Raw genomic sequence first — 12,790 nt, forward strand, 5'->3', positions numbered from 1 at the left:
ATACGTTACCCACGTTCTACTATGAAAAGCTGATAGGCTACATGCCAGCTAACTTTGCGGATCTCGTCTTCGCCGGAGAAAGGATTGAATCCGGACTACGAAAAGGCAAGTTCGAATATGCTGCCAATATGGCCCCCAACAACAATAGAAGAGCCCCAGTAGGGGGCGCGAGGAAGAAGGAAGGAGACGCCCACGCGGTCAGCACCGTCCCGACGTGGATGAAAGCACCCCAAAATATCCAAAGCTCATACCAGCCCAATCCCCCAAATTTTTTAATCCAAGCCGGGAATTCCCTCTCGACTCAAGTAAAAGGACCACCCGCAGCAGAAAGAGCGTCGGCCCAACACACAGCTCCAGCTGCACCCTGGCCAGTTAATAATACAGCCCCCGGCACGACCTATAAATATGCACAGCACCCGCCCCCAAAAGACAAATTCCCTCATATTCCCATGGCATACTCCGAGTTATGGCCTTCATTATTGGAGAATCATTTGGTGGTGGCCATACCCGGGAAGGTCCTCCGGCCACCCTACCCCAAGTGGTATGACCCAGGTGCCAAGTGTGCATACCATAGTGGAGTTCCCGGACACAACATTGACTCTTGCCTCCCGTTCAAATATAAGGTACGGCACTTAATCAGTGCCGGTTGGCTATCATTTCAAGAGGAAGGCCCAAATGTTAGAACCAACCCGCTAGCTAGTCATGGAGGGGCTAGCGTGAACGCCGTCGAAGAGGATGGGCCATTGCGGGTAAAGAGATTAGGAGAGGTAGCTACTTCTAGATGCTTCATCTATCAATCACTGCAAGCGGCGTGCATGGTCTCCCATGGCGGAGGTGAAAGGGACGAATGTTTGTTTCACCTCGGGGAGTCGCACGACATGGAAACCTGTCCCGCGGTAGAAGAATTGCTTCAGCGGCTCATGGACTGGGGGCGGCTTGAAGTGTCCATAGGAGGGAGGGAAGAACCACAAATTTGCATGCAGTCGGAAGAGAAGAAGGTTCCTCTAACCCCCAAGGCCCTAGTGATATGTTTTACTAGAAAAGGGACCGGCTCCACACCCATATACCCCCGGGCGGCGCCCAAGCCAACACCATTTGCATATCAAAGTAATAAGGTCGTTTCGTGGAAGTATACCCCTCCCGCGTCCAGCGAAAGAGTTGCAACCGAAGTTGACTCCCTATCAACTAAGGTAACCAACATCACCGGCCTCAGTGGCGTAACCCGTAGTGGCCGGGTGTTCGCTTCCCCTCACCCGGCGGAATTGCCCTCCAAAGGGAAAGCGCCCATGGTCCAAGAGCCCACAGACATAGCCACCCCCTCGAAAGAAGTAGATCCTCCAGTGGCAAGAGGGGCTGAAAAGAAAGAAGGTCTTCAAGGAAAAACAGTGACTTTGGAAGAGGCCCATGAGTTCCTCCACCTCATCCAACAAAGCGAGTTTAAGGTAGTCGAGCAACTGAATAAAACTCCAGCAAGGATCTCTTTGCTTGAACTACTCATAAACTCAGAGCCTCATCGTGCGCTGTTGATGAAGGTCCTTAACGATGCCCATGTAGCACATGATATCTCAGTGGATGGTTTCAAAGGCATCGTTAATCATATAACCACCAACAATTATATCGCGTTTGCGGAAGAAGAGATTCCCGTTGAGGGGAGAGGACACAACAAGGCTCTACATGTGTCGGTGAGATGTATGGACCACGTTGTCGCAAAGGTACTTATCGACAATGGATCGAGTTTAAATGTAATGCCGAAGACCACTTTGGAAAAGCTTCCTTTTAGTGCGTCACGTTTAAAACCGAGCTCGATGGTGGTGTGAGCCTTTGATGGTACTCGGCGGGAAGTGATGGGGGAAATCGACATTCCCATTCAGATAGGCCCCCACACTTGCAATGTGGTGTTTCAAGTAATGGATATAAATCCCGCCTATAGCTGCCTCTTGGGAAGACCTTGGATTCATGCCCTGGGAGTGGTCCCTTAAACGCTTCACCAGAAATTGAAGTTCGCAGTGGGTGGACTTTTAGTGATAGTGTCGGGTGAAGAGGATATGTTAGTGAGCTGCCCCTCTTCCGCACCGTACGTAGAAGCGGTGGAAGAATCATTGGAAACGGCTTTCAAATCCTTTGAGGTAGTGAGCTGCGCCTCGGTGGAACCAAGTTCGTCACTACCTTCTCTCTCCAAAGCGGCCATAATGGTGGCGCGTGTTATGCTCAGGAACGGATTTGAGCCCGGAATGGGTCTAGGCAAGGACTGCCTCGGGAATGCCGACGTGGTCGATATCAAGGGAAATCCATACAAGTATGGATTAGGGTATGAGCCCGGGATGCCGGGGAGGAGGAACGTGCCGTCAAGATTTCGGGCAGATAGGGTATGGCCCGGCCGTATTAGCCAGTGTTTCACCAGCGCTGGAATGGTGTCCGAGGAGGAGGTGGCCGCAATAGAAGAGGAGTTCCCTCAAGACCCACCAAGTTTTGTGCAACCATGCCACCCCGATTCCCAAGTGGGGAACTGGCGCATGATAAGCCATTCAGAAGTCTATACCGCTGATTCAATGTAATTAGAGCCTATAGATTTCCTTTCTCTTTTGTTTTGTGGAACCTACCTTATTAAATAAACAAAGAGATCTTGTTTCATCTGTTCTTGCAGTACCACCTTTTCTCATATCATTTTGCATGTTTTTGTTTCTTTTGTCTTGTTTGGTATAGATATGAGGGTCGATTCTTTGAGGATCCTAACAACGAGGGTTTGACAATCGATTTCGATCGAGATATAAGCCAAACGATAAACGAGGAAGAGGAAGAGGATGTCCTGTCACCAGAGTTGGAGAGGTTGGTCGCTCAGGAAGAACGTGAAATGAAGCCTCACCAAGAAGAAACCGAATTGGTCAACTAAGGGACCACGGAGGAAAAGAAAGAAGTAAAGGTAGGAACCGGTATGACCGCGCCTATCCACCAAGGCTTGATAACCCTTCTTGAAGAGTATCAAGATGTCTTTTGCATGGTCATATCAAGACATGCCCGGTCTGGATTCCGACATTGTGTAGCATAAGTTGCCTTTGAATCCTGGGTCTTCCCCGGTTAAGCAAAAGTTACGAAGAATGAAACCCGAGATGTCTTTAAAAATTAAAGAAGAAGTAAGGAAGCAGTTCGATGCAGGTTTCTTAGCTGTAGCGCGGTATCCGGAGTGGGTGGCCAACATTGTCCCAATCCCGAAAAAGGATGGCAAGGTTCGAATGTGTGTAGACTACCGGGACTTGAACCGAGCCAGTCCTAAAGACAATTTTCCCCTGCCACACATTGATATATTGGTAGATAATACAGCCAAATTCGCCCTTTTCTCATTTATGGATGATTTCTCGGGGTATAATCAAATAAAGATGGCACCCGAAGATGTAGAGAAGACCACTTTCGTCACCCTATGGGGAACATTATGCTATAAAGTGATGGCCTTCGGGCTGAAAAATGCTGGGGCAACCTTCCAGCATGCCATGGTGGCGTTGTTCCATGATATGATGCATAAGGAAATAGAGGTCTACGTAGATGACATGATTGCCAAGTCTCGGACTGAGGCCGAACACCTTGTCAATCTGCGTAAGCTGTTTGGAAGGTTGCGAAAATACCAATTAAAACTAAACCTAACCAAATGCACCTTTGGGGTGAAGTCGGGGAAGCTGTTAGGATTTATCATAAGTCAGAAAGGGATAGAGATAGATCCCGAGAAAGTGAAGGCAATCCTTGAAATGCCGGAACCACGCACGGAGAAGCAGGTTCGGGGGTTTTTGGGCAGGTTGAATTATATCGCGAGATTTATCTCGCAACTCACCCCTACCTGTGAGCCCATTTTTAAGCTATTACGTAAGAACCAGGCGGTCCTGTGGAACAGTGACTGCCAAGAGGCCTTCGAGAAGATCAAACAGAGTCTCGCAAATCCCCCGGTGCTCATGCCACCTGTAACAGGAAGACCTCTTTTCCTGTACATGACCGTGTTGGACGAGTCTACGGGGTGCGTGTTGGGTCAGCATGATGATTCTGGGAAAAAGGAGCAAGCCATTTACTATCTGAGCAAGAAGTTTACCGCATGTGAGATGAATTACTCAATGCTGGAAAGGACGTGTTGTCCTTTGGTATGGGCATCACATCGGCTTAGGCAGTATATGCTCAGCCATACCACGTGGCTTATTTCCAAAATGGATCCCATGAAATACATCTTTGAAAAACCGGCCCTCACGGGACGAATCGCTAGGTGGCAGGTATTATTATCTGAATTCGATATCATTTATGTCACCCAAAAAGCGGTAAAGGGAAGTGCCTTAGTAGATTATTTGGCCCAGCAACCCCTCCAGGATTATCGGCCGATGCACCCCGAGTTCCCAGATGAAGATATCATGGCCCTGTTTGAAGAGAAACGGACGCACGAGGACATAGACAAATGGATTGTTTGCTTCGATGGGGCATCTAATGCTTTGGGCCACGGAGTAGGGGCAGTCCTTGTATCCCCGGATGATCAGTGTATTCCTTTCACGGCTAGGCTAGGTTTTGATTGTACCAACAATATGGCCGAGTACGAAGCATGCGCCCTCGGGGTTCAGGCGGCCATTGATTTTGATGTAAAACTACTCAAGGTGTATGGAGACTCAGCTTTGGTGATACGCCAGTTGAAAGGAGAATGGGAAACTAGGGATCCAAAGTTGATACCCTATCAAACTCACATCTTGAGGTTAGCCAAGTACTTTGACGACATTTCCTTCCACCACATACCTCGAGAAGAGAATCAAATGGCTGATGCGTTAGCCACCCTGGCATCCATGTTTCAACTTGCCCCACACGGGGATCTGCCGTACATCGAATTCAAATCCCAAGGCAGGCCGGCATATTGTTATGCAATAGAGGAAGAGCGGGATGGGAAACCGTGGTATTTCGACATCAAGCAGTATGTCGAGAACAAAGAATACCCACCAGGGATTTCTGACAATGACAAAAGGACGTTGAGGAGATTGGCTACTGGTTTCTTTGTAAGTGGTACCATCCTGTACAAACGAAACTACGACATGACCCTCCTACGATGCGTAGATGCCAAAGAGGCGAACTTCATGATTGAGGAGATCCACGAGGGTTCCTTTGGGACACATGCCAATGGGCATGCTATGGCCAGAAAAATCCTTAGGGCCGGTTATTATTGGCTCACCATGGAAAGCGATTGCTGCGCTCATGTCAGAAAATGTCATAAATGTCAGGCATACGCGGACAATGTCAATGTTCCGCCACATCCTCTGAATGTTATGTCCGCCCCTTGGCCTTTTTCCATGTGGGGAATAGATGTCATTGGGGCCATCGAACCCAAAGCGTCGAATGGTCACCGCTTCATTCTTGTGGCGATAGATTACTTCACCAAATAGGTCGAAGCAGCTTCTTATACTAATGTCACAAGGAATGTGGTAGTTAGATTCATAAAGAAGGAGTTGATTTGTCGATACAGACTCCCCAGGAAGATCATTACTGACAATGGCACCAATCTAAACAATAAGATGATGCAGGAGATGTGCGAAGACTTCAAGATCCAGCATCATAACTCTACCCCTTATCGGCCAAAGATGAATGGAGCTGTAGAGGCTGCGAATAAGAATATTAAGAAGATCGTTCAAAAGATGACAGTGTCATACAAAGATTGGCATGAGATGTTGCCTTTCGCCCTGCACGGATATAGAACCTCGATACGAACTTCTACTAGGGCAACACCGTATTCCTTAGTTTATGGGATGGAAGCAGTACTCCCGTTTGAGGTGGAAGTTCCTTCTCAGAGGATAATAGCAGAATACGGCCTAGAAGAGTCGGAATGGGCTCAAGCACGCTACGACCAACTCAACCTCATTGAAGGTAAGCGTTTGACAGCCATGAGCCATGGGCGTCTGTATCAGCGAAGAGTAAAGAACGCATTCGATAAGAAGGTACGTCCACGCAAGTTTAACAAGGGGGACCTCGTGCTGAAAAAGATGTCTCACGCTGTTAAGGATAGTCGAGGCAAGTGGGCCCCGAATTATGAAGGACCGTTCGTGGTGAAAAGAGCTTTTTCTGGGGGTGCTCTGATACTCACCAACATGGATGGCGAGGAGTTGCCCTCGCCCGTGAACTCCGATGTAGTTAAACGATATTACGCTTGAAGTCTGGGGCAATCGAGAGGACCGTTGCATGTTTTTTATTTCTGAGTTTTTCTCGTTCTTCTTGGTTTCCTCTAGGGATTCCCATTCACTGTATTTGTCTCGTTTCTTTGAAAAGAAAAGATGGGCGAGGTTTCAGTCCTCCCTTTGGTTTCAAACCTTGTGTTTTAGATTTGTTATAACTTGAGCCCTCTTCGCTCGGTGTATGGGGTGCCCCAAACGCTTATCTAAAATTGAATCTAACCAGCCTTCACTAAGAAAGTCATCGCATTAGGAACATTCATACATGCACATACACATGCATATTTTGTGGTAACAGGGGCAGGGCCTTCTTAGGTCACGGTTAGAAGTCGAGACAAGTTGACTGCGGAAATCAACCAAGGTAAGACGATGACCGGACACGATTGGTCATTGGATTTTTTGTTTCCTACTTACAAGTACATAGGGACGGATGCAAGTGGGGATAGGGTCATGACCGACCAATCGTTGCCCCTTCCCGGCGCTAAACAAGCAGAGAATGTCGCTGCAAGGCAACCCAGTATCCTTTGCATTCGCAGTTTCTTTTACTATTGTTTGTTTTCAATAAGTAATCGACACCTAATGCTGATTTAAGTAGGTTCAAGTGGGCAAACGCTAACCCATAAGGAAGGAGGAGACATGGTTAATGTTCCCCTCAAAAAAAAGAAAAAAAAAGTACAGGTTAGCTCGCCTGGGCGAGCAACCCCTATACGAAAATATAAAGGGGTGGAGGGGGAACGTTTTCTTCACCCAAAACTTTTCCCCCTCACTTCAAAAACCCCCAAGCTCATGAGAACTACAAGAACAGCAGCCCCCAAGCTTCCATTGTTGAGTTTTCGCTTCCCTTTTCACGCTTTAATTCACTCCCCACAAGTAAGTGCAATTTCCCTTGGTTATTTGGCTCTCCATTGATGTGTTTTGGTGCTTTAGTTGCTCATTTTTTGCAAAATTCGTGAAGCAATTTGCACCTGAAATCCATGCTTGTTTTGTGGAGTTGAGGATTTGAATGAGAAGGCCTTATGCCTATGTTGTATTCTGAAGCAATAGGGCATGCCACATTGCCCCCATCTCTTGCAATTTATGTCCAAACATGCGCCCATCAAGTGCTCGGTGAAATGCCCCAATGATATATGAATATGATTTTGCAAAATTGGGATGGTGGGGCTGTTTTATGTATGTAGAGACAGCATAGGAAAGTCGAAATAGACGCCCAAATGCAATCCCAAGCTTAGGAACCCAAACTTTTTAGCTTCAATGCAAGAAAACATACTCATGACTAGGAACCCAAAATTTGGTTTTAGAATTAGAAAAGCATGAAAATAGGGACTTGCTTGTAAGAATTTGGGCTGCCCCATGATTGGTACTTTGCACCTAAGTAACGTGGGAAATGCTTTTCAATGGTGTGTAGATATATGTGTAAATATAAGGGGCATAAAATTCCTCGCCAAGTATGAATAATTGTTTTCCTAAATGAATGTATGATAGCATGGAATGCCTTTTTGAATGCAAATGTGTGCAAGATGTAATTAGCTTTCCAATATGCATATAAATAAATATGAGTGAAACAATAAAAATTTGTGTGGTGTACTTCAAATGTATGTAGATAGTTTGTGATAGCAAATGTTTAGGATATAAATTAGGTGTAAAGTTTGACGCAACACTTTGAGCAGGAAAGTGTGTTTTCTTTTTCAGAATGTATATAGGTGTATGGCAATTAGAATATGTTAGATGTTCTTGTATGTTGACATGAGTAATAGGATATTTTCTACACATACGCGTGTGCATAAATGGATTACATGAGTTTGGTCTAAATCAGAGGGGTTAGCACAACCTTTTTGCGTTAAGATAAGCGTTATCTTGTAAAACTAACTTCCAAATGTTTGTTCTCGCAGGAGATGGCCCCGAGGAAACTTGCCTCAAAGAGATCCAGGAAGGATAAAGCGGCCGAAGGAACCAGTTCCGCTCCCGAGTATGACAGTCACCGCTTTAGGAGCGCTGAACACCAGCAGCGCTTCGAGGCCATCAAGGGATGGTCATTTCTCCGGGAGCGACACGTCCAGCTCAGGGACGATGAGTATACCGATTTCCAGGAGGAGATTGTTCGCCGGCGGTGGGCATCACTGGTTACCCCCATGGCCAAGTTCGATCCAGACATAGTCCTCGAATTTTATGCCAATGCTTGGCCTACAGAGGAGGGCGTGCGAGATATGAGGTCCTAGGTGAGGGGTCAGTAGATCCCGTTTGATGCAGATGCTATTGGCCAGTTCCTGGGATATCCTTTAGTACTGGAAGAGGGTCAGGAGTGCGATTATGGCCAGAGGAGGAACCGGTCTGATGGGTTCGATGAGGAGGCCATCGCCCATTTGCTATGTATACCGGGGCAGGATTTTGCCCGGACTGCTGCCGGGAGACAGGTGCGGATCATGCGCACCAACATGACCACCCTAACTCAGATCTGGATGACTTTGCTGCTCAGCAACATCCAGCCCAGCGACCATAATTCCGACCTCCCCCTGCCGAAGTGTCAGCTGGTGTACGCCATCCTGACGCGGATGAGCATTCACGTGGCTAAGTTAATCGCTGATGCCATCTATCTATTTGCAGGTATGGCGCCTACCAGGCACCCTTTGGACCCGGATAAGTCCAACAGGGCCCTGGGATTTCCCGCCTTGATCACAGGACTCTGCCAGTCGTTCGGAGTCCCCGTCGCACCTAGCAAGGTTATTCGGCCGCCTATCACCCGAGCTTTTATTGAGAAGTATTACACACAGAGACAGGCCCAGGGGGATGCTCTGCAGGCCGCAGACGCGCCGCCACCTCATCAGGCTGGTCCAGCCGAATCGTTTGATACGGAGCAGTATTTGCGGCATTTGGTTCGCCAGCAGGCGGCCAACCACCGGGCTCATGTACAAACTCATGATTGTCTTTACCAGACGAGCCTCAGCCTGCAGAGCCAGGGTTTTACTTCTTTTCCGTGCCCTACTCCGAACCAGTTCAGGGCAGAGGTCGCATGGCCTGGAGATTGGCCTGAGACCCGGGCAGGAGAGGCGCCAGCAGAGGCACCAGCAGAGGCTCTCGACGAGGCAGATGAGGCCCGCGAGGACGAGGAGATGACCGATTTACTTGATTTCTTAGGAGGAAGCGGGGCCACATGATTGGGAGATCCCTTGATCCATATTTCTTTTTGTTTATATTTTTCCTGTTATATATTTTTGTTTGACTAAGGAACTAACGTTTGTTTCATGTTTTGACTTTTGTTTTGTACATACATATCGTTTGAGTTGTTACGTCGGTACTTGTTTCATTGTTGTCAATAATGTTTGTTGAAATGTCGGGACCGTGTAGAGTTTTTCATTTAGGAACGTCGTCCTAAAAAATAAAATGAACCAAAAATCCTAATAAAAAGAAAGAAGCGTTGTGAATAAAATGTCTGCGTATACAAAGAAAAAGGAAAGTGTGTATAAAAGGATTTTTTTTGTGTGTAAATGATGCGTGGAAAGGAATTCTTGTGTGTGTGAGCAACGAGTGTATATGAAGAAACTTTTGTATGAACCATAAGTGTGTGTTGGGAAAAATGAAAAAATCTTTGAACGTAAATAGGGTTTGAAATATAGACCGTGTGACGTAAAGAGAAAGGGTTCCAATGCGTGTACAGAAAAAGTTTGTCATGTATAAGAATGTAGATGTACAAAGAAAAATTTCTTCATAGAGGACCATAGGTGTATAATTTTGTGAATATATAAAAATGAAACAAAAAGGAAAAAGAAAGAAAGACCGCGAAGGTCGACATGTTATAGTTAAGAAGTATAAATCATTCGTAAAGAGCAAACGTATCTCTGAAACAAGGGACTGATGCTAAGAGTTTATTTTCCGGAATAAACCGAGATAAGAATGGATGAATTCATTGAACTGATGAAAGAACATAACTTGGAAACGTTGGGTCTGTCTGTGTAAATTCCCAACCGTAGTATCACAATGCCATAAACGGGATGCTTGAGTGCCCACCTGGTTGTAGCCATGACTAATTTTGCACGTTGTTTTCAAATCATCATTGTCACGCGTGCCTTATGGAATAATATGAAAGTTCGGCCCGAAATCGACACCTTGACACCCAAATTTGTTTCGCCCCAGATATCAAGATTGGGGTTCCCACAATAAAAGACCCCATTGAGACACAACCTTAGACCTTGTTGAACCTTGGCCTATAAAAAAGGAATCCTCATCCTTTCCCCCGAAGCAAAGGACAGCGGAATCTCCTCAAAGGAAAGCGAATAGAATGCTAAAACCCGATTTCCCAAAGAAAGGGGTGGAAAAGGAGAAAATAGAAAGAAAGAAAAGAAAAGAAGATGAAAATAAAGAAAAGAACAATAAAAAAGAAAGAGAAAGAATGATTCCCGGCCGAAGATCGGAAGGGGTGGAAATGGAAAAGATCGGAGGCAAACAGAATAATTCTCGATCAATGAAAGAAAAAGATCAGAGAACCTTCCGACCAGATAAATTTTCTGCAAGGTAAGTGACTGTCGGCAAAGGAAAACCCATTTTTGGTGTTTCTTCCTTTCAGATTGCCATTCAAGGTCGTTCTCGACTGGCGATATCCCACCCCACCTGAACAAAGAGGAAAAGACCGAAACACCCAGCTTCCTCTCCAAAAAACACTACCCTCGAGAAAATCCTATTGGTCCGTGATCGTACGTTTGATCTTTGATTCGATAGGAAGTCGTGTGCAAAATAGAGTCATGGTGCAGTTATGGTTTGGGAATAGGATAAAACACTTGCCTTGCGAGTTTTATACACTATGAGTGATTTATTTTCAGCTCAGCCCGATGTTTCCCCAGCATGTTCATTTAAAAGCTAAAAGTTGACGTCCTGCCCTTCATTCTCGGTTACAAAGAAGATTACCCTTGGCACAAGTATATTGTTTCTCTAAGATATGGTGCTCTCGCGAATGATTTATTTTTCTTTACGAAAAGCATGTTTGCCTTTCAGGTGGAAAAACCCGGTGGACCGTTCGGTCCCACCAACCCCCCTTTTTTCGGAGCCCCATGAATTTTATTGCCTAGCGTTGTTCATGTGTCATCCACCTTGGAGTTTGGAGCTATGTTTCATGATTGCCTAAGTGCGGACCCTCAAGGAAATCCTCCATTCTCCCCCTTTTTCGGAGCCCCGTGAATGTTATTGCCTAGCGCTGTTCATGTGTCCTCCACCTTCGAGTTTGGAGCTATGTTTCATGATTGCCTAAGTGCGGACCCTCAAGGCAATCCTCCATTCTCCCCCTTTTTCGGAGCCCCATGAATGTTATTGCCTAGCGCTGTTCATGTGTCCTCCACCTTCGAGTTTGGAGCTATGTTTCATGATTGCCTAAGTGCGGACCCTCAAGGCAATCCTCCATTCTCCCCCTTTTTCGGAGCCCCGTGAATGTTATTGCCTAGCGCTGTTCATGTGTCCTCCACCTTCGAGTTTGGAGCTGTGTTTCATGATTGCCTAAGTGCGGACCCTCAAGGCAATCCTCCATTCTCCCCCTTTTTCGGAGCCCCATGAATGTTATTGCCCAGCGCTGTTCATGTGTCCTCCACCTTCGAGTTTGGAGCTATGTTTCATGATTTCCTAAGTGCGGACCCTCAAGGCAATCCTCCATTCTCCCCCTTTTTCGGAGCCCCATGAATGTTATTGCCTAGCGCTGTTCATGTGTCCTCCACCTTCGAGTTTGGAGCTGTGTTTCATGATTGCCTAAGTGCGGACCCTCAAGGCAATCCTCCATTCTCCACCTTTTTCGGAGCCCCATGAATGTCATTGCCTAGCGCTGTTCATGTGTCCTCCATTATCAAGCGCGAAGCCTCTGGGGACTGGGAAATATGTTCTTCTGTTGTTTTCCGGATCGGTTCCTTCGCCAAACATGTGTATATGTGTATATGTATATTATATTCGTTGTTCTTGTTGTTGTTTGTATTTTGTTTTGTGTTGTACAGCAAAAAAAGAAGGAGTAGAGACGAGAATCGTCATCACGGAAAGGGCAGGATGAACGAAATCAGTGTCTTATCTTTGCTTTCCTCTTATCTCTGATGAGAGGTAAGTAAAGAGGGGCAACTGTCATACCCTAATTTCGTCCGGGGATTATAATTTGATGATATACAGCCATTGATTAGCCGCTTCGAGATGTTTGGCACCCTTTGTTGCACAATATGTGAAGTCCCGAGACGTGCCAAAAATCAAAAGGAAGCAGGCTTACGCGATCCGTGAAAATTCCATGATGTGACGGAAATCGAAAGGAGGTATTTTTCGCAATCCGTGAGTTTTCGTAACTTCTTCGAAAGCTAAAAAAGAGTAAATACATAATCCGTAAGGACTCGTAACCTTGCGGAAGGAAAATAAGTATCGTTACGAAATTCGTAAATTTTCGTAACGTTACGGAAAAAGAATTACCAAAAAAGGTAGAGGGGGTGCATTTAGTATAAAGGGGGGGTACAAATAGCAATCAGGCCCACTTGGGCCTTCCAGATTCTTCCTCCAAAAGGATGTTGCTTCTGGAGGAAGTAACCTTGCTCGCCTGGGCAAGCTGGGTGGCAAGCTCCTCCCCTATTTTGCTATAAATAGGGGGAGGAGTGAAGGGAGAAGGGGTTCAG

This window comes from Glycine soja, chromosome 3, assembly GCF_004193775.1.
Source record: "Glycine soja cultivar W05 chromosome 3, ASM419377v2, whole genome shotgun sequence".
Classification (NCBI taxonomy): domain Eukaryota; kingdom Viridiplantae; phylum Streptophyta; class Magnoliopsida; order Fabales; family Fabaceae; genus Glycine; species Glycine soja.